This window comes from Malania oleifera, chromosome 2 (assembly GCF_029873635.1).
Source record: "Malania oleifera isolate guangnan ecotype guangnan chromosome 2, ASM2987363v1, whole genome shotgun sequence".
In the NCBI taxonomy this organism is placed as follows: Eukaryota; Viridiplantae; Streptophyta; class Magnoliopsida; order Santalales; family Ximeniaceae; genus Malania; species Malania oleifera.
The window spans coordinates 118688465-118709752 of NC_080418.1; the positions used below are offsets into that span (position 1 = coordinate 118688465).

The 21288-nt window shown below is 33.1% G+C and overlaps 1 pseudogene; it reads right to left on the reverse strand.

The window, feature by feature from the left end:
- Positions 1-5194: 5194 nt before the first annotated feature.
- On the reverse strand, positions 5195-5314 carry LOC131149938 (5S ribosomal RNA; annotated as a pseudogene).
- Positions 5315-21288: the final 15974 nt, after the last annotated feature.

A 21288-nucleotide genomic window follows, 5' to 3' on the forward strand; every position in this document is an offset into this window, starting at 1 on the left:
TTCTAGGGTTTTAAAATAGGTCTCTAAGTCCATGTATTTCCCCTAAAGAGCATCAAATTATTTCAAATGATACTTAAACATTAAAATATTTACATAAAGATTTCTAAGACTTTTCACATTCTAGGTACTTGAGTCTTCATGCTTTGTCTTTCTTTGACCTATCTTGCTTTGCTTTTCTTTGGCTCTCAACAGATCATCTATGTCCTCATTTTCTTTAAGCTTTAATAAATCATCTTTAAACCCATGCTTTTGATTCTTTAAGCTTCATTTGATCCTTGTGAGCACTTTGACCTTGTTTTCTCATATGTGAGTCCTGAAATAACATCACTTAACCAAACATGTTAAGTTCCACTTATTTGTTAGCATCAAAACAAGATTTTAAGCCTTGTAAGGCCAACGGGTATTGAGTACTCTAGTTTTGTTCAAGGAGTTTTGTGAGCCTAGCAGGTTGTATGCATAGCTTGCAAGGAACTTCTTGATGAAGTCAGTGAGTATGGTGTGTTTCTCATTTAACCGATCGCCAAAGGTATCACTAGATAGGAAAGTTGTATGAGAATTTTGGGGGAGGTTTTGCGATAAACTACTATGGTTTGAGTGGATGTCCACAGGTGCACGTTTTTAGTGAGGTGAGATCTAAGTTTGGTGTAATTTTTGGACAGTACATCTTTCTGAGATATAGGAAAGCTAGGTTCAAGATAGGTGATCCAATGACAAATAAGGTGGTAATCAGTGGAGACATGGTTTTGGGTTAGAAAGTCATGGTGCAGCGTACTCAGATAAAGGAAGAGAAACAAATGCAAAAAAACTACAACAACATGAATGTGTGATACAGGTGGAATTACAAACTCAGGTCAGAGATGACATGGTTCATATTACAAGGAGTTTTAACTCGGGAGACCAGTAATAAAATAACGGGTCCAGATGCACTATCAGACCACCACTCAGGTATAAATTTGATGTTTTGGTGTTTTATGCATTCATCACTACTAGCAAGGTTCCTACTATTTTTCAAGTTGCAATGCACAAAAAAGGAAAAAATATATATGGATTAGTGCTATGGTGGAGGAGATGGAGTTACTGCATAAGAATCATATGTTGGAGTGGGTGGAGCTTCTAGGGAGGAAGAGAGTGATAGGATGCAAAGAGGTGATGTTTCCATTGTTTGTGGGTGACATGTTATTTTCTAGGCAGACTTTAATTGAGGCTAATTTGTTGGGAACTTTGTTGAAAGGTTTTGACATGAAGTTTTTGGGTATGGCCAAGAAGAGTCTTGGTTTGAAGATTTGCAAAGACGGAGTTGTAGGGAGATTGGTGTTATCTCAGGGTGGCTTTGTGGACAATACTATAGAGAGATTTTGTTTTTCGTCTCAGGTTGGTTTTGTGGAGAATTAATGTAATTTGTTTACCGCTTGGTCCCTAAAGACGGACAGTGATGTTTGGGATATGTCAAAAGTCTCCTATGCTGGTGCAATGGGGTGTTTTACCAGGCAACAGAGTGGTCTGTCAGTTGTGAGATTTGTTGTTGTAGACTATGCAAAAGACTTTGATGACAGAAGGTTGACAACATGGTTTATGTTTACTATTGTGGGAAGGCCTGCTTGTTGAAAGTCCAGGGTACAGTCTCCGAGTGTAACATCTACAACTGAATCGGCGGCAGAAGCCGAAGCTACCACAAGCAAGTTCAAGTCTTGCTTTGACTTGGTTTTTGTCTCCAATTCCTAGAAGGGAGACAGTCCCAATCTAATGTCCCAAGGTCAAGGTGGAGCAATGGTTTTATGTTTTCACTTTCTCCTAAGGGGCGTATGTTCGCCAAGGAGGAGATTGTTGTGATATGTGGCTCACATACTGAGTGAAAGACATGCACAAAGAGAAAACATGATGGAAATCAAGTAGCAGCATGGGAAATCGTCGACGGTAGCTCTCTAACCGTCGACCGTTTGGAGCAGTGTCTGAGGAATTTTACTCTTTGCCTGAAACCCTCGGCAATTTGGCTTAGGAAACCCAACGCAGAATTCAAATTTTGAATAAGGGACGTTAAGTTGGTTGGGATTTTGAAGGAAAACCTCTAGGAACTTTATATGTACGTTGACTATGATGTATTTGTAATGGTTGATATATTATTCATGTCCTTTAGACATAAAATAGTGAAATCATTGCAGTTTACTCTCATGGATGTAGGTATTACTGAACCACATAATTCCTTGTGTATTTATTGCTATTGCTTTCATATAATTGTTGTGAATAATTTCTGTATAGTTTACCATTGAGTGATGTGTTTGTATGATCATATATTCCACTGTGCAATTCGTTTTTCACAACAGTGGATGAGTGACCCCAAGTGGAGCAACACAAGAATGTTGTGGAAAGAGAATATGTCATGGTGTGGAATCAGGCTCACCAGAGTATATGGTAAGATCATAAAACAAAATTGGATAGAGCTCTCAAAAAATAAATAACAACTGAAGGTGTATGCAATGGTATGAGTGAGTTCTATAAAGAATTTGAATAAAAGATATAAGGATAAGTGTGTTTCCGACATATAACATGACAAGAAATGTAAAGTTAGTTTGAAACAAAAAATAAAAATAAAAATTGTAATATCAATTCAATGGTCTTTGTGCTCAATACCACATCCATAAACAACCCAAGTGTGTGTATAATTCTAACTTACGATGTTTATATGACTAAATAAGAACAAAGCAAGCAAAATCAAAATCATTTAAAAAGAAATAATAAGGAGAAGAACCAAAAAATAATCAAAACACAACCAATTTATATTAGAAAAAGAAAAAAAAAATGCAATTAATAGCATAATAAGTGTAGTTTCTCCCCCAAAAAACATAGTAAAGATACAAAGCAAAGATACGAGGGTGCCCGTATCTATTTTAATTGAGGAAAATTATTTTTTATTTGAAATTCTTTTCACAATTCACCCACATCATACAAAAAATAGGTTTAATTTTCAAATAAATTAAGGTAATACTTTGAAACGATGAACTTCAAGTTTTTAATTCAAACAAAATATAACATAAATTTATATCAAATTTTCAAATTCACAATCTAAGCTCAGTAAAATATATATATATATATATATATATATATATATATATGTTAAGAATTAACATTTATATCATTAATTAATTATTAATCTGAAACCTTTTTGTTTTTTTTGGGGGGAGGGGGGTGCGGGGGAGTAGCTGATGTAGGAATAACATGCGGCAACTTTTGTGAGTCGGCAGAGAAATGAAAGAGACGGGCGATGTGAGGCCCATCGTTTTCTGAAAGGCGCCGTCTTATCCGGAGGGTCCATTTGTCCTTATCCGGAGGGCCCATTCAGTCTCGGAGCCACGTCACGTGTGAATGCGTGAGTTCGTTCTTTTTTTCTTTTCTTTTTTTTTTTAATTATAAAATTTCAACCTTTTATATATTATATAAGCAGTCAAGGAAATCGCCCATGGCTTTGGAATTGATACTGAGAATTTGAAGAATAATTCAAAAGCCACCACCCTACCTTCTTCAATTTGAAGGAGGCCTATGAACCTCCATATAAAGCATCTTAAAATATATATATATTTATTATAAAAAATAGGGGTGTGCACAATTTGGTGAAAATTGAAATAAACGATCAAGTTCGACCGATTCAATTTGATTAATTTTTAATTCGATTTTGTTTGGTTTTGTATTTCGATAAAACCGGTTATTCGATTTTTGGTTCGATTATTGAAAAACTGCCTTTCAATTAACCGATATAACCGAATTATATAATTAATTATTAATTAATTAATTAATTAATAATTAAATATGATTTATATAATTTATAATTATAAATTAAATATTTAAAGCATATAATCATATCTTTTTCCATAATTAATTATAATTTGATTTGGTTAACCGATTTAACCGAAAATTCAATTCGATTCAACCGAGTAAGGTTCTGGTAAAAAGGGTAATTTGGTCACTTTGATTATGATGAATAGTTAATCGAATATGTGAGTGTATATATGTATAAAGTATTTGGTTTGTATAAAATAAGTACTTAGTAGTAAATGTACTTTTTGAACTCTCCTTAAGAAGTAGTGGGTGACTATTTTACTTTTGGACCCTTTTAAGTACTTTTCAATATATTTATCACTTTTGAGCATTATAGTCAATTTTGTATAGAAACCAAATTTAAAAATTAATCATCAAATTATTTACATTCTTTAATTAAAATAAAAATGGAAACATATAATTCATGTTAACTAACATTACAAATTTAACAAATATTAACATTTCGTGTTTAATTTTAACAAATTTTTTGGCTGGATGCTGGTGTTTTTTTTTTGGAAGACCTTTAATGTTTTGTCTTTTGTTTCTCCCATTAATTGTCTTGTAACCACAGTATTCCTCCGCCAAAAGTGAGGGTTTATTAATAAATAAATGGAGGTGCCGCCTTTCTTTTCTTTTTTTTTTAAATGTTAAATTTTTAATTAACAATGATGTTAATTACTTTAATGATTTTGCAATGTTAATGTATTAAATTTTAAACATATAACTAACACTAATATTACAAATTTAATATTTGAATTTTTAATTAAAAGTGTGTTAGTTGGACCACGTTTAAATTGTTTTTTTTAATTAAATTGTTAACTAATATATTAAGCGGAGGACGCTGATCCGTAGGTTTGGTGCCGCACCACGGGGTTCGAAGGGCTCGTTGGTGGTTTGAATTCCTATGTAATAAAAAAAATTTAAAATGTCAAGTATTGATACAATTAATTAAATTATCAATTATAACAATAGTTAAAATATTAATTAAAAATAATAATAAACATTTATGTTTATTAACATAATTGAATAATCAAATGAAATTTTATGTAATATGATATATTAATTATATATTGAAATTTAATAATATTTATTATTACAAAAACTCATACGGCTATCTAAATATTAATTGCAAGTATTCATTAAAACTGTTATTTCATTAGTTAATTAGACAAAGTTTAAAATTTTTAATTAATTTATTAATTAGAAAATATTATATTTTTACTAAAAATATTAATTAACATAAAAAATTATAAAAGTTTTGTTACTTATTATAATAATTAATCATAGTTTGAAAGTTAATGATGGTACTATTATAATAAATTCATACAACATTTATAATAAAAGTACCCATCTTATAAGTACTTTTAATTTTTTTTTCAAAAGAGGGATGCTATACGAAAACTTCCAAGGAGGTCATCCATCCTAGTACTACTCTTACCCAAACACGCTTAACTTGCAGAGTTCTGATAGGATTTGGTGCATTAGTGCTTGTATGATCGCACCCAGGTACTTATAATTATTTTTAAACACGATCTAAAACACGAATAACAATTAGTATTCTTCCAATTTAGTACTTATTATCAATCCTTTTTTAAATAAATATATTTATCATAAAAATATTTTTTAATAAGTGATTCTAACAATATATGAGAATAATGTGAGATCACTACTTATATTGCTTATGTCATGGTTGTTGTTATTGAGATGTAAGATCTGTTGGAAATTTCACTTATGAGTATTGTCTTGAATCGAGATTAAGTGGATGATAGGTGATCCATATGCATAGATGGGCCTAAAACTCATGTTTTTGGGTTAAGGTAGTACTCACTATTGAGAATTCCACTTGTGAGTTTATCTCACATTGGAAAATTAAGTGGATGATGAGTGCTTATATACATGGTTAGGCCCAAGACCTAATAGGCTTAAGCTTTTAGGTCAAGTTGGTACTCACTCATGTGTATTAAACCACCCATGGACTCTTCTAGTGCTAACAAGTGGTATCAGAACCAATAATTTGTAACTCTGGGTTAGCGACATTGTAAAAGTCAAAACGTGAAGCTAATTGTCCTGACATGCTAACAGTTTGAGGACCTAATGTGTGACCGAGATCAATAAGGATCATCTAAGCCTGCAAGATGAATCTGAATAAGGTCAAGATGTGAGAAGTAGAATTAGTTCGGAGGCACGTGGAATGCAATCTGAGGCTCGTAAGGCGCACTTAAGGAGCAGTTGAAACTCATAAGTGAGAAGGAGAATGTTGAGAATTCCACTTGTGAGTTTATCCCACATTGGAAAATTGAATGAATGATGAGTACTTATATACATGGTTGAACTCAAGACCTAATAGGCTTAAACTTTTTGGTCAAGTTGGTACTCACTTATGTATATTAAACCACTCATGAACTCCTTTGGTGCTAACACTCACCTATATATATTAAGTCCTCGCGATAAAGACTTCCTAGATGCTAATTGTTAGGAAATTTAATAAAATAAAAATAATAAAACATTAAAATTAAACATAAATAAAAATATAAATAAAAACCAAGATTCACAAATAGGTTGAGATACAAATATCTCACTTTCTTTAAGAAGATTCAAGCTATCTGTGGATTTTTGGCTTAACCCACAAACTGGTGCAGTAGAACTCTTCAAAATTTATCTCTCTCAGGATACAACAGTTCGATTTGAATCGTATGACTCTCTCTAATTCTGCACAAATGAAGGAGACCAAAGCTCCATAAAAAAACATATTTTTTTACTTGTCAAACTATTTAGACTCAAAAGAATGATGATATGATAAGAATGAAGATAAGTGATTGATATCTTGTACTAATGCCTCAAGAGTCTATTTATAGATACAAAATGACCATTCATTCTCCATGTACTTAATAAAAAAGTTATATATATATTAAGTAGATACAATCTTAGATTCAAGGTACATTCATATCATTAATCTTATGCATTTATGAGATACATGAATAAATGATCATAACCCAATCCAAGGTACATCTTCTTTTCCAAGATAAAATAATAATATTATTATAATATACAAACAGTATAATAATAATAATATTAAAATACACTAACACTAATAATTGGTATCAAAGTCTATGGATGTTTGTAAATCTAAGCACGATACTAATAATTGGTATCAAAGTCGATAGACGTTTGTAAATCTACGAAAAAAAATAAAATAAATTTATAAAATTAAGGTGTAAGAACAAATTCACTTGACTTGCTAACAGTTTAAAGATGAAGTGTGTGATTGAGTCGAAGAAGAATCATCTAGGCTAAGTAAATGGGTCCAAATTAGGTCAAAACATAAAAGGCATAATTGATCTAAAGGGACATAAAATACAATTTAAGACACATAAGAAACAATGGTAAAACTCACTTGAAGAATTGTCAGAAAATTAAGTTGGCTCCTAAATACAATAATAACAACAACAACAGAATCAAGCCTTAAGTCCCACTAGGTGGGGTCGGTTATATGAATCATTTTTTATCAATTTATGCGATCATGAACCATTTCTTTTGACAAATTCAAAGAAATTAAATCCTTACTCACTATCTCGTCTCAAGTTAGTTTAAGTCTACCACTACCCCTTTTACTGCCCCCCACAGTAACAAACTCACTTTTCCTCACTAGTGCACTATATGATCTACGTTGCAGTGTCCATACCATCTGAGTCGTTATTCCCTTATCTTAACTTATATAGGAGTTACACCTAATTTACTACAAATATGTTCATTCCTTAATTTATCTTTTAATGTTATACCATTCATCCATCTAAGCATTCTCATTTCGACAATATTTACTTTTTTGATATTATATTTCTTCGTCGCCCAACATTTCGATCCATATAACATAACTGGTCTTATAATTGTCCTATAAAACTTCCCTTTCAATTTTAAAGGTATTCTACGATCACAGAACACACTTGAAGCACTTCTTCATTTTACCCAACCTACTTTAACTCTATGCATTACTTCATTTTTAATTTCTTCTTTAACTTGCATAATAGATTCAAGGTATTTAAATGTGCAAGTGCTATTTATTTATTCATCATCAAATTTAACTTAGTCTCCAATATTCCTCCTATCATTACTAAATTACATTTTATATATTCTATCTTATTTCTACTTATCCTAAAATCTCTAAATCGTAAAGCTTCTCTCCATACTGATAACTCAGCCTCTATTCCATCCCTAGTTTCATCAATTAATATAATATCATTTACAATAACATACACTATGGAATCTCCTTCCAAATACTCTTAGTCAATTAGTCATTAAAACAAAAAGATAAGGCTCCTAAACTTTTTAATAATATTTCATAATCTTTTCTATAATTAAAAATAAATAAAAAATTCTTTTATCTCATGCTGAAACACAAGATTCATTCGTTAAATTTGAAACTCTGAAATAAAATGGAATACATCATATAAAATTGTATTTAAAAACTTAATTCGGAATGGGAAATGGATACACAACAAAAGGCAAAAGGCTGCTTGAATCATAATCAAGCAATCAAAATCGGAGACCCTAAGCCGGAGGGATTGACAATTACGCAATGGTATTATCATTGTGATATCAGCCGACAGACAATATTATGATTAACAGATTAATTAATTAAGTAATGATCATTATGGAAAAGCTGAATGGTTAATTTGGGTTAGTGACGGAAGTGTCATTTTCCATGGCTCAAAATTTTCTATTCTAAAATTCTATTGGGGTCTATCCAATATCATCTCCTGTACGTCCAGCGGCTCACATCTGCTCAAATGAAAATGATTGGCTCCTTAGACTTCTTTCTCTCTCCACTCGCACGCTTTGTGCTTAGGGGCTGCCGCCGCACTCTAATTACAGGTTGGGACGGTGGAGCCCACCCCCACTTTATATATATATACATGAATTGTACGAATCTTTGCTACTCATTTTTCACTTTATTTTATTTCTATATAATGCTTAGAGTATGGACTTTACCCTAGGGGGGACATAATTCAATTTTAATCGAATTAATAGACCGCATTCAATCGGTTCTATTCGGTTAATTTGTAGTTTGGTTCGATTCAGTTCGGTTTCAAAATGGAGTAAATTCGAGTATTCGGTTTTCGATTCAACTATGAAAAAAATATAATTCAGTTAACCCAATTATATGATTTTAGGCTAGGGTTTCTAACTTCCAATATTCCTCCCTTCCCATTTGGTAATTCCCATTTCAGCATACAAATTATACATTCATATTTTTTTTTTCTATAATTACTTTTAATTTTATTCGGTTAACCGAATTATCCAAAAATTTGGTTCGGTCGGGAGTGGTTCTTTTAAAGAGCTCAATTTGGTTGGTTCGATTATGGGATGGGATTAATCGAAAAAATTTGGTTAATTCGATTAATTGGCAGAATTGGCCAAATCAACCAATTGCACACCCCTACTTTATGCGGGGCTTGCGGGCTTGAATTTACAACAAATTAAATATAATTTTATATTAAAGTTCATATAAATTCATGTAAGTTTGAATTCAAATTAAAGGTAAACTCTATTCCTGAAAGTAAGGTAAAAGAAAACATATTTTTTAAGAATAAAATCTAAAACCTTCTTAAATAAGTGGCAAATCAGGTCTATAATGTGTGGACTATTGGTGTATATGTGTGCAATGCCCACCTCCCACGAGTTAATTGGCACACTTACCTAATGTATGGTTCAGATGAGTTCGAAGCGGTAGATCGCAATGGTACTACGAAGATAGAAGACATTCCCCTCCGAGACACAGGGGTCCGAGGGCAGCGCCCTAAGTGGGGTATTGCCCCCTAAGACAGTATGGCTTATCTAGTGTGAACGATGAGCATGGTATGTCAAAAACAGTTACTAATGTCAAAGACAGCCACTAATGTCAAATTCGACCACTAATGTCAAAGTCGGCCATGGTAGGTGAGCCACCCATGTGCTTCTTCCATGGACTAGAGGCTATAAATAAAACCCCCCTCCCCCCCACACCGGAGCACTGCACATGTCTCGACTGCAAGATTGTGTCCTCTTTTGTTTTTCTATTTGTTGTCCTTTCGCCATTGAAGCTTATTTAGTGAGTGCAGGGTTGGACAAATTGTTGTAATCCGATTGTTGTAATAAAATTTTGTGTTATCTCTTCAATCGTTTCTTTAAAATAGATCTTGGTGTTGTTATTCTACATGGTATCAAAGTTGAAGGCTACTAAGAAGAAACAATTATAATTTTTGATATGTTCTGTTAATTTTGGTGCAATCTCAAAAGGGGGGTGAATTAGATATTTAAAAATTATCGCATAGGTCAATCGGTTTAACAATAGTATTACATAACCTAAGATCAGTCTATACGATCAATAAATAAACATACACGTGCAATAAAAGTAAAGTACTAAAAAGTAGACAATACACCTAAAATGTTATCAAGGTTCAGCCAAATTGTCTACGTCCCCGCCTTGGCCACACTAGTACAAGGATTCCACTCCTGCTCACTTAACAGGTGGAGCGGCACCGATTACAACTAGGTCAATTCAAGGGACTGACCTCAACCAACACGCCTTACCAGGATAGCGCACCTAACTTTCCTAACTGGGTCTAAGCCAGTTTGGGACTATTCAACAGGATTAGTCTCCTTCTTCAGGCCCGTGCCCAGAATACAATAAATGTGTATAAAATTTTGCACACAGAAATGTGCTTCTTCACAAGTAGATATGTTCACCAGTATAGCTCAAGCAATATTGCAAGAACGTATGATATGTAAATATGCTCAGTGCTCTAATGTGTGTTAAACACTCAAATAAGTATAGATTATCAGTCCAGATCTAGAGTGTATATCAAAGCAAGATTTGAAACACAATATGAGAATAACACAAGATCATATCAAGGTTTCAAACATGCTAGCAAGTTGATTCAAACAAACTCAATAAGATATTCTCAATGTACTAAGCACAAGGAGTGTTTGAATGCAAGTTTTGAAAATGATTTTGCGCACAAAAATATAGGCTTAGGTAACTTGCAATGACAATGCAAGAACCACAACCCACTAAGTCTTCCCACGTAAGATTTATCAAATAAAATTGATGGGAGAACTTAAGCTTTACTCCCAATGTTAAAATCAATCAATAATAAAGCAAATGAGAGTATTTAAGCAAATAGAGAATGAAACACAAGAACTCTAAATACACTCACAACTCTTGGATAATCAAGGAAAATGAAGCTTTTGAGTGTATGAGAGTAGTATAGGCTAAAATAAGATTTTGAAATTTTGAGAGAATTTGGCCTTAATCAAATTGTTAATTCCTTGCCAATTATGAAAAATGACAGGTATTTATAGGCAAGGATGGTTTTTTGACCGTTGGGGACTAAATGGGGATAATTAGAAAAGTTTAAAATAAGTTTAATGAAATTAACCCATTTTACCCCTTTTAAAAAATCAATAAAAATATTTTAACCCGAGAGGTTCGGGTGCCTAGCCTGAGGTTCAGGTGCCCGAACAGACTCAGTCACAAAACCATTATTTAATGGTTCAGGTGCCCGAATTGAGGACCGATTGGCTGATCCAAAGTCAGTAGCATTTTTTTGTAGGTTTAGGTGTTCGGTTCCAAGTTTGGTTAACCGAATCAACCAATTAGGTCGTCCGAGCCCATTTTGAACGTGATCGTTTGGGCGCTCAAGTAGTTGAAAAGGAACCTAACACAGGTTCAAGTGCCCGAGGGAGATACGCTCAATATAGGTTCAGGTGCTCGAAACATGAAGTCAACATGTTGACTTGTTCGGTCGCTTAAATCGTTTTACAAGGCTTGGGTTTGGTCGCCCGAACCCACTCAATATTTTCAATTTAAGTCCATTTTTGCCTTATCTAATTTCCCTGATTATATAAGTGATATGGGGATTGTTTGTGCATTTGTTTAGGGACCTAAGGACTTTCTATCCTACTGAAAAAATCCAGCGTCGGTCAACCGAAGCCCTTGAGTCTTTCTATGGTTTGTGTAGATACCTAAAGTCCAACTAGGGTCGATTTGAGCATACCAACCTATCATGCATGATGCAAATTATTACAAGTTATAGCAGTGTATAGTCCATAATAATATTACATCTCATAATGAAGAAAGTGAAAAAGAAATACAAATACAACACAAACTTCTTCATTCATCGGCATGAACACTGCACGTCATCATAATATGTCTTTCAGTTCGAGTATGCGCACAAGGTGAACTTGCATGCAAGCCTTAGTACAACCATCAGTACCAAGAGTATTTGTCATGATCAAAAATGGATGTGACCTATCAAGTCAACACGTTGCAATGGCAGGAACTTCATCTTCCGCTACTACATCTCCACCAGCACTTCGGATACGTCCACCAGCATTCACAGAAGGAAAGCTAGGCAGAACGAACTACACTTTGTGGAAGTTCAAGATGAGTGCTATTTTGGATTCATATGAACTACTTGATACAGCTTAAGGTATGGATATAGAACCAATTGGCACGTCTGATCCCACCAATCCTAAGGTAATCATCCCTCCAGATGCTGCCCTTATCAAAACATGGAAAAAGCATAATGCAGATGCACTTTGTGCTATTGTCATAAGTGTATCCAGTTTTGTACTTAAGTTGATCCAGCATACATCCAAGGTTGTAGATGCTTGGAATGGTCTAAAGAATCAATATGAAACAAGGAACCAAACACGCATTCAGAACTTGGAGAATCAACTTGCTGCAGAAAAGCTATATAACGGAGAATTGGTAGAAGTATTCATCACCAGAATCAAAAATTTGTGTGATCAGATGGCAGTAGTGGGCAAAGAAAAGACCAGTGAAGAGTTAGCTTGAAGATGTATTCGAGTGTTGCCATCAAAATATGACAGTTTGGTAACTGCTCTTAACACTCGAATTAGAACTCCTACACTAACCTTTGAGGAATTCTGTGCTTTACTGCTAGAGGAGGAGATGAGGCTGAGAACCATAGAAAATGAAAGCAGTAGTGCTTTCACTGTAAAGATCAAAGGCAAGGACAATAATAATGAAAAGAAGAAGGGAAAGAACAAAAAGAGATTTTCTGGTACGTGCTACTACTACAACAAAAAGGGGCATGCAGCCAAGGATTGTAGAAAACGTATCCACTACGACTTTTCTGTAGGTCTCTGATGTAAGGTAGAGTATGCTTAGTATCGATTGGTGAATTTCGGGGACGGAATTCTTAAAGGAAGGGAGATTGTAAGGACCCGAATTCAAAAAATAAATAAAGAAAAGATAAGGGAATTTAAAAAGGATAAAATAGCGGAGCTCGTTGAAGAGACTCTATTTCTTGTCGATGAAGTCACTTCTGTGGCTCGGCAATGAGACGCAGGGACTCGTTAATGAGAAGATACCAAGAGATTTTCAGAGATTCTAAAATCTGAGGCTCGTTGACGAGGTAATTCTCTCGGCGACGAATGCCTTTCTCCAGCTCGTCGACAAGAACTCCAACTCGTCGATGAGGCTAGTCGGGTCAACCTTGTTTATAAATATCATTTAGTTTCTTAATGAGGAAGAAACTCAATTCTCTCTCTCTCTCTCTCTCTCTCTCTGTCTCTCTCTCTCTCTCTCTCTATAACTCAACCAGCCCTCTTTCTCTCTCTAGGATTTCGTGTTGTCGGTTGCCAGAATCAACAATCTGACATCACTACGTGGATTAGGAGAAGAATCTCTACAATCATAGTGAATAAGATTTTTGATCTAAGGATTTTTGGGTTTTTCCCTAAAATCAAGGTAAGGATCTGATTTTGTTTTTGGTTCAGTATATAAGTAGTAGTCGAGATTATAGTGAAGAATTATTCTTCAGTTTTTTGGTTTTGGGGATCCTGTGTCGTTGTTTTGAATCAATTCATTCGTGTTTCGATTTGCGGAATTAAGGTAAGGGGATTTGTTTACGTCAGTATTTTTTGAAAACTAAACCTCTAGAAAGATATCTTATGTCTTTATGCACATTTCGACTGCTCATTTGCAAAATTTTACTATGTATAAATGTTGTTTCTTACTATTTTTCAATTTTATGGTTTTTGGTAAAAATGGGTGTTGGCCTAGTTAGGCTTACAAACTCTTAGTTTTAATGATAACAAAGTAGAGTTATTTAATGCATTTTCAAGTGATATGACTACAAAAAAAAAAAATGATTTGCTTAAATTACATATACCCTGACATGAAAGCTTACAAGGATCAAGGAACAAGGAAAATCATATAAGAACACCAAAGATCCATAATGAAAGCTCATTAAAGACTGAAAGATTGAAGAAGCAACATTGAAAGGACTCAAAGCAAAGAAAGTGTCAAAATAAGCTTAGGACAAAGTCTTTGTAAGTACTTCTAAGTATATTCAAATATGAATCTTTCATTTTGAAGCTCATTAGGTAAAGAGACTTAGAGACCTTAGTATAAAGTTTGGAACACGTTTTTCAAAGTTAAACAAACTCATATTCCAAGATTAATTGAGCAAAGAAGAGAGAATTCAAAAATATGTTGAAATGAGGAAAATATGCTAACAGACGACTGTCTGTTCATAGACAGACAATTGGCATGTTTTGAAGTGTTTTAATACAAGTCAGAATACTGACAGACAACTGTCAAGTAATGGACAGACGATTGCCAGTGACTAGTGAGCCGTCTGTGAGTGTTCTGCCAAACGACTGTCAACCTTCTGTGTATATTGAAAAAGTTGACTTGTTCATGGACAGACGATTGTCACCATATGGACAAACGACTACTTCCCTACTGTGGTGTATAAAAACTAAATTATTCTGGTGACAGATGACTGCCAATCAAGTGACAGACGACTGCCACCTTTCTGCCTATGAATTTTATAGTTATAATATATGGATAGACGACTTCCAGGACTTCATAGTCATCTGGCTCGCGGCAGTTTTTAAATTTCCAACGGATATATTTTTTGAAATTCAAATTATTTGAAGCTTAAATAATTTTAAAACTTGGAAACAACTCTAAGTACACTTGGGGAACAAACAAGGAGTTTTTCTTTCTCTATAAATACCCTCAAGGATGATTGTTTTATACACCAAGAAATCAATTCAGCTCTCATTCTCTCTCAAAGCCTACTGAAACTCTGAAAGTGTGCTATTGCTCTCATTACTCACGAAATTCTCAGAAAGCTTTGCTGAGTTTCTCACTGAGTTTGTGCATCAAATTGTTGATTCTTTCATCCATTGAAAGATACCTACGGTGATAAGTTTCTAAGAGCTTCATTCTGAAATTTCATGTTCTGAATTTACTAAAGTACATAGTGTTTCAATTTGTACTAATCAGCTCTTTGAGGAGCAAGTTCTTGTATGCCTTGTTTTATATCTTTGTAACAGGTTAATTGACGGTTCGAGTGCTGAATCGTTGGACCAAACATGGGGATATTGTTTGGAGAAGGCAGGATGTAGTCTTAACCAAGGGGTGTTTGTAACTGGTATTTTTTTCGCCCGGTAAAGGAACGATAATAGTGAATCCTTTAGTGATTTTGCCAAGGGCGAGGATATAGGCTGTGTTGAAGTCGAACCTCGTAAAAAACCCTGTGTTCTTCTCTCTCTACCCTACTCTTTATTTTTCAGTAAAAGATATAATATATGTGGTTGCTTTAAAATTCAATTATGAATGTTTGGTTATTAAATAGACTAGAAGGTAATTTGTTTTGGATTGATCAACATTGATTGCGGAAACCGAAAGGGACTACGTTGGTTGATCATCCTTGACTTATTAATCTGAAAGTTTATTTAAAAGCTAAACATTAGGGAGAAGAATAATTGTGATACAAGGCTTATAACAAGTTCAGCAAATTTTCACATTTATACAGGGCTATTGTTACAAAAATTGAGTGATTGATCTTATTGTGTTGATTGTGATTGTATTTAAGTTTTGATTGTTGTTACAACTCAAAAGAACTAAGATTAAGGGAAATAGACCCAATTCACCCCCCTCTTGGGAAGCTGTTCCGATTTCAATTGGTATTAGAGCCTAAATATAGTAATTTCTAACAAGAAACTATAAAAAGATCAAATGGCAAATATAGGAGTAGCACCCTTCGGTGAAGGTCAATCCTCAACACGTCCACCAATATTTTGTGGACATAATTATACGTTTTGGAAAAAGAGAATGCAAATCTATCTCCAATACATGGATTGGAAAGCATAGGAAGTAGTTATGGATGGAGACCTTATTCCCACTAAAATAGTAGATGGAAAACAGATTCCAAAAGAGAAAAAGGATATGTTTGTTTACTGTTATTGGAAGCCTAGGGTGAAGTCTTTGGGTGATAAATCTACAACTACATCGGGGTTTATGGTAGAAGCTGAAACTGCCATCAGTAAGTTCAAGCGGTATTGCTTGGACTTGGTATTTGTCTCCAAGTGTTAGGAAAGAGACATAACCCAACCGAGCGATTCAAGTTCAAGGTGGAGCAGTTCATATGTTTTTCAGTATTCTTCTAAGGGGGCGTATAATCACTAAGGTGGAGATTGTTGTTTATGGTGTGGCTCTTATACTTGGAGTTTCATAAACAAGGGAAGGAACAAGAACGTGGAGGGGCTGCGCAACGGGCACTCGTCGACGAGTGCCTTGAGCTCGTCGACGAGTAGATATTGAGAGTTAGAATTTATCAGAATTGTAGACTCATCGATGAGAGTATGGAGACGTTGATGAGTGGTCTTCTTCGTATCATCGACGAATCCTTGTAATTTTCGACGAGCGTCGCCTGGGCCACAAAGAGAAATTCAAATTTTGAATTTGGACATTGTGGTAGTTGGGTATTTGGAGGGAAACCTCTGAGAAACTTCTATTTATGTATTTCTGAATGTATTTTGTTTATAGAAAACTAGTGTATTGTTGTTCTTCACATTATAGTGAATATTGAGTGTCATTTGCTTTATTTTTATGTGATAAATTGTTGTTTCTCATCCATATTGGTTGTGTGTTGTTGAGGCTTGGTGATTTGTTGCAAGTTTACATCTTCTGCTGAGTGTGTGTATGTGTATCCTATACTCAATTAAAATCACAACATTTTTCATAGTTTAGTAACATTATTTTTATTCCTCTCATCAAGTAAATAGTAGTAGTAAAAACCTTTCGTCACGTCAATCAGTCCACAAGAGATCTATATTAATTAATTTTGTAATAGTTACGTGAACAACTTGATTTAAGTTGGCATTTCAACTAAATTATACATAACCTTATACGTTCAATCATGTTGTCAATAAGAATAACTTACAAGAGCTATAAATATTTGGAACCATCATTTTTTTAGCGAAATATGAATACTTTACATTAGAATGTTAAGAAAAATGAAAGAAAGAAATTGTGGATTAGTTATGAAATTAAAATTTATGTGTTAATTATAGTTAATTAGTCATATATATGCTTGTCATGATATACCTATATTTTCTATATTGAATTAATTTTACTATTCAACCAATATTTATAAAAGGGTATTTTTTTAAATTAAAAAATAGACACCAAAGTAGAGAGGATCTCTCTATAATTATAATAGGCAAGATTAATGAAAATATAGTCATAAAATTGAAACTCTTGCCTACTTTAATATTAGCCATAGGTGGAGTTCTCATTACTTTAGTAGTATGAACTTTACCCAAGAGCTTATAGGTCTAAAGTTAGTTCATTCATATATATAAACTATTTATCTTCCATTTAATTTTTTATGATCGAGACAACTTAACAAATCAAATTTCTCAGTTTCAAATACTCTTCTTTAATTAAAATTCATTATTTTCTCAGCAAAGAACCAAGAGCTATTACTAAACCATAAGAAAGCTTGAAAACTATGAGAACCTATTTGCGAATCTACGAAATTACTCATCTGTATGACCCATTCCTTATTTTTGATGGGTCTATATTCACAAGATCATATAAATACACAAACCCAATTTAAATCATCAACACTAATACCTCTTTCTAGCATTAGTAGAGAGAAGAGTCTTGATATACATAGATGAGCACTAATTTGACTAAAGGTTTTAGGACACTGCATCTCGAACCCATTCATGTGTGTGTTTGTGTGTGTGAATATGTGTGTAAGTCACTCATCTTCTACTCAATTTTTCAATATGCAACAAACTTAGAAATACAAATTTTCAACAATATCTTGGTCACTTGTGAGGTTTAAACTAGTCCTTGCCGAGCGAAAATCATCTCCATTAAAGAGCAGGCCCAACTTTCAATTTTTGCTCAAGTAGGCATCATCCCCACACTTTATTTATTTCTAATTACATTAATGTTGTGTTTGGAAGTATAGATTTTGTACCTAACATAAGGTAAATTTATCTTTGAATCAATCTTACCTCTAAAATCCTTTTAATGATTTTACCTATATGAATTTTATTAGTATTGGTCACACTCTTGATCCTCAAATTGTTAGCATATTATAAAATTTAACTATTAAACCTTAATTTTACTTTCTTAGTTGCCTTAAGCTACAAATCTATCAACTTGGATACGATTTTAAGAAATAAAAAGATTTTTGTGCATGAACAAGTGAACCTAACTAAATAAAAAAAGATTAAGCTTAAGCCATGAACCTATTTATACATACAAATTGCTTAGTGTTGATTCAATTTTTCTGACCCAAACACGATAAAAGCAAAATTTATAAACATTTATTATATTGTCGATACACAATTTGACGTCATCCAATGCTAATACTGTCATTCCATACTTTAAAATTTTAATATAAACAACAAATACAAATTGCAATTCTTGTTATGAAATATAGGTGGATGTCCCCCCATGTCCCTGTGAACCTGCCCTATACACTAATTCATATCCCTATGAATATGCCCTATATGTCTGCATTAATTCATCTTCCACCCCTTGCCTTATAAAAAGGCACCTCTTCCTCTCATTTGTGATATACATATAGCTTGCTTATATATACATATTGCATGCTTGAAATGAGGAGCATATAGAAAGGAAAAGAAGAAGAGAGAAAGGTAGTAGTAGAAAAAAAGATGAGAGATATAAAAGAAAGTGGGAGAAATATCTTGTACAATGCCAGTTCCATATCACTTTGTAATTCATCTTGAAATAGTGAAGTTTTGATCCAATTTGCCCGTGGAGTAGGTATTATCCGAACCACGAAAAATTCAGTCTCGTCTCCATTTGTTTTCTGCTCATCTTTACTTATTTTATTATTAATTTATGCATCATTTTATAACACGTTATTAGCACGAGTCTCTAACCAATTGGCATATTTCTATATATTTATACCACCTTAATGGGTGGCTTTATTTATGTTTATACCGCCTTAATGGCCGGTTTATTTATGTACCGCTTATATATATATATATATATATATTTAAAGTATCAATATCTAGAAGAGATGGTAAAATAGTCATCTTGAAGGGGTAATATATTTAAATTTCTTGTCTACATATTCAATCTCCGGAAGAGATAGACCTCCCGAAGAGGGTATATTTTTAATCTCCCGAAAAGATGTAAAAATCGACCTCCTGAAGAAGTGAAACATTTATCCTCCAGATGAGATTGTATATTTAACCTCCAAAAGATGTGGTAATTTATTATCCAATTTATGATTGTTAATTGGAATCATATTCCTGAAGAGTACAAATTGAGAAAAATAAAATAATGTTCCTAAAGAAACATATTTAAGTAACCCCAGAAGGGTGAAAATAATATTATATTATTGTCGCAGTTTTATTTCAGGTTTAACATTCTGGTTTTACAAGTTGCCTTATTATTATTGTTAATTTATTTGTTCTACTTGACATCAAAAGACAATAATTGTATATCGTATATTCTTGATGCCAAAATCCATCCAAATACAATGAATTTGAAAAATACTGTTTTAGATGGAAATATCGTATCCTTGCAAGATCGCGTAAAAGTCATGATCTTCCTCACGCATGTATGTATGACGATTTGTGGAAGGTGCATGGATTGAGCAGTTTATTAAGAAAATATTATATATTATTATATATATAATCATGCATGGGCTCGAGCATATTTGCCTCTTTTATTTTATATTTAGCTCCCCATGTAATTAATAATTCTTCTTTCTCATAATTGTTATCTCTCTAATTAGAGGAAGAATTAAAAATTGAATACCTCACTATTAAATACCCACTTATCCTACAAAACAAATTTTATTTGACCATTAGATTTTACCAAAAGTTCGATATGAATAGTTGTACCTGAAGTTGCAATATTTTAAAACAATCAGTAAATATAATTTAGTTCTACATAAAATTAGCGCGAAGTTAAAAATATGTGATGAAAATATTACTCACAAAGACATGCTTGAAAATGATTTTACTACTTTTCATCCCACTAATATACTCCTGCAGCAGCAATATAGGGATAGGAAATTTAATAAATCTGAATTCATATCATGTCTTCTTATTGCTGAGCAAAATAATGAACTTTTGATAAAATATTACCAAACTCATCTAACTGGTTCGACCATATTCCCTGAAGAGAATATGAATACGTTTTGTGGTCAAGGACAAGGACAAATGTATGATCGTGGGCATAGTTGTGGTCGTGATTGAAATTGTCACTGGCGTCGAGTCGTGAGGATACAATTCCCCAGAAGAGGGATAACCCCCAGAAGAGGAATGACCCCTAGAAGCGGGATAATTAATAATACGCATTATGAAAAAAAATGCTACAGATGCGGAGTAAAATGGTCATTGGTCGCGTACCTGTTGTACGCCTAAGCACTTGGTAGATCTATACCAAGCCTCTATAAATGAAAAGGAAAATATTAAAGAAGTAAAAATAAATGTTGCTGATTTTCTTGCAAATCAAACAATGATGCAAAGTAAGCAATATTATGTTTGAATTTATCATTGCTTTGTTCAATTCTAAGGAAAAAAGTTTGTTTAACTGACAAAACTACAACACACACAAATCTTTGAGATAGGAAATATTTTCATTACTTGAATATATTTTCAATAAATGTCAATAAAATATATGTTTCTACAAATTTAATTGAAGGCTCCAGAAGAGCTAATACAAAGTTATCTAATGGTATTTTATTACAAATTGATGAAACTTTATATTACAGTAGATCCAAAAGAAATCTGTTAAACTTTAAAGATTTAATGGATATCACATTGAAACTACAATTAAAAGGCAGTAAATAATTTCTTTATATTACTTCTATTTTTTATGGGAAGAAACAAATTTTAAAAAAATTGTCAACTTTATTATCTAATTTGTATTATACAAAGATTATAGCAGTTGAATCATATAATATCTTGCACTAAAAGTGCAATAACTGAAAGTTATTTACACTTTGGTCTAATCGTCTTGGGCATCCTAGAGGTGTAATAATGCAAAGAATCATTGAAAATTCACATGGTCATCCATTAAAGAACTAGAAGATTCTTTTATCAACTGATTTCATGTGTATTGCTTGTTATCAAGGGAAATTAATTCTCATTTTATTGAAGCAGTATTCCCTGCAT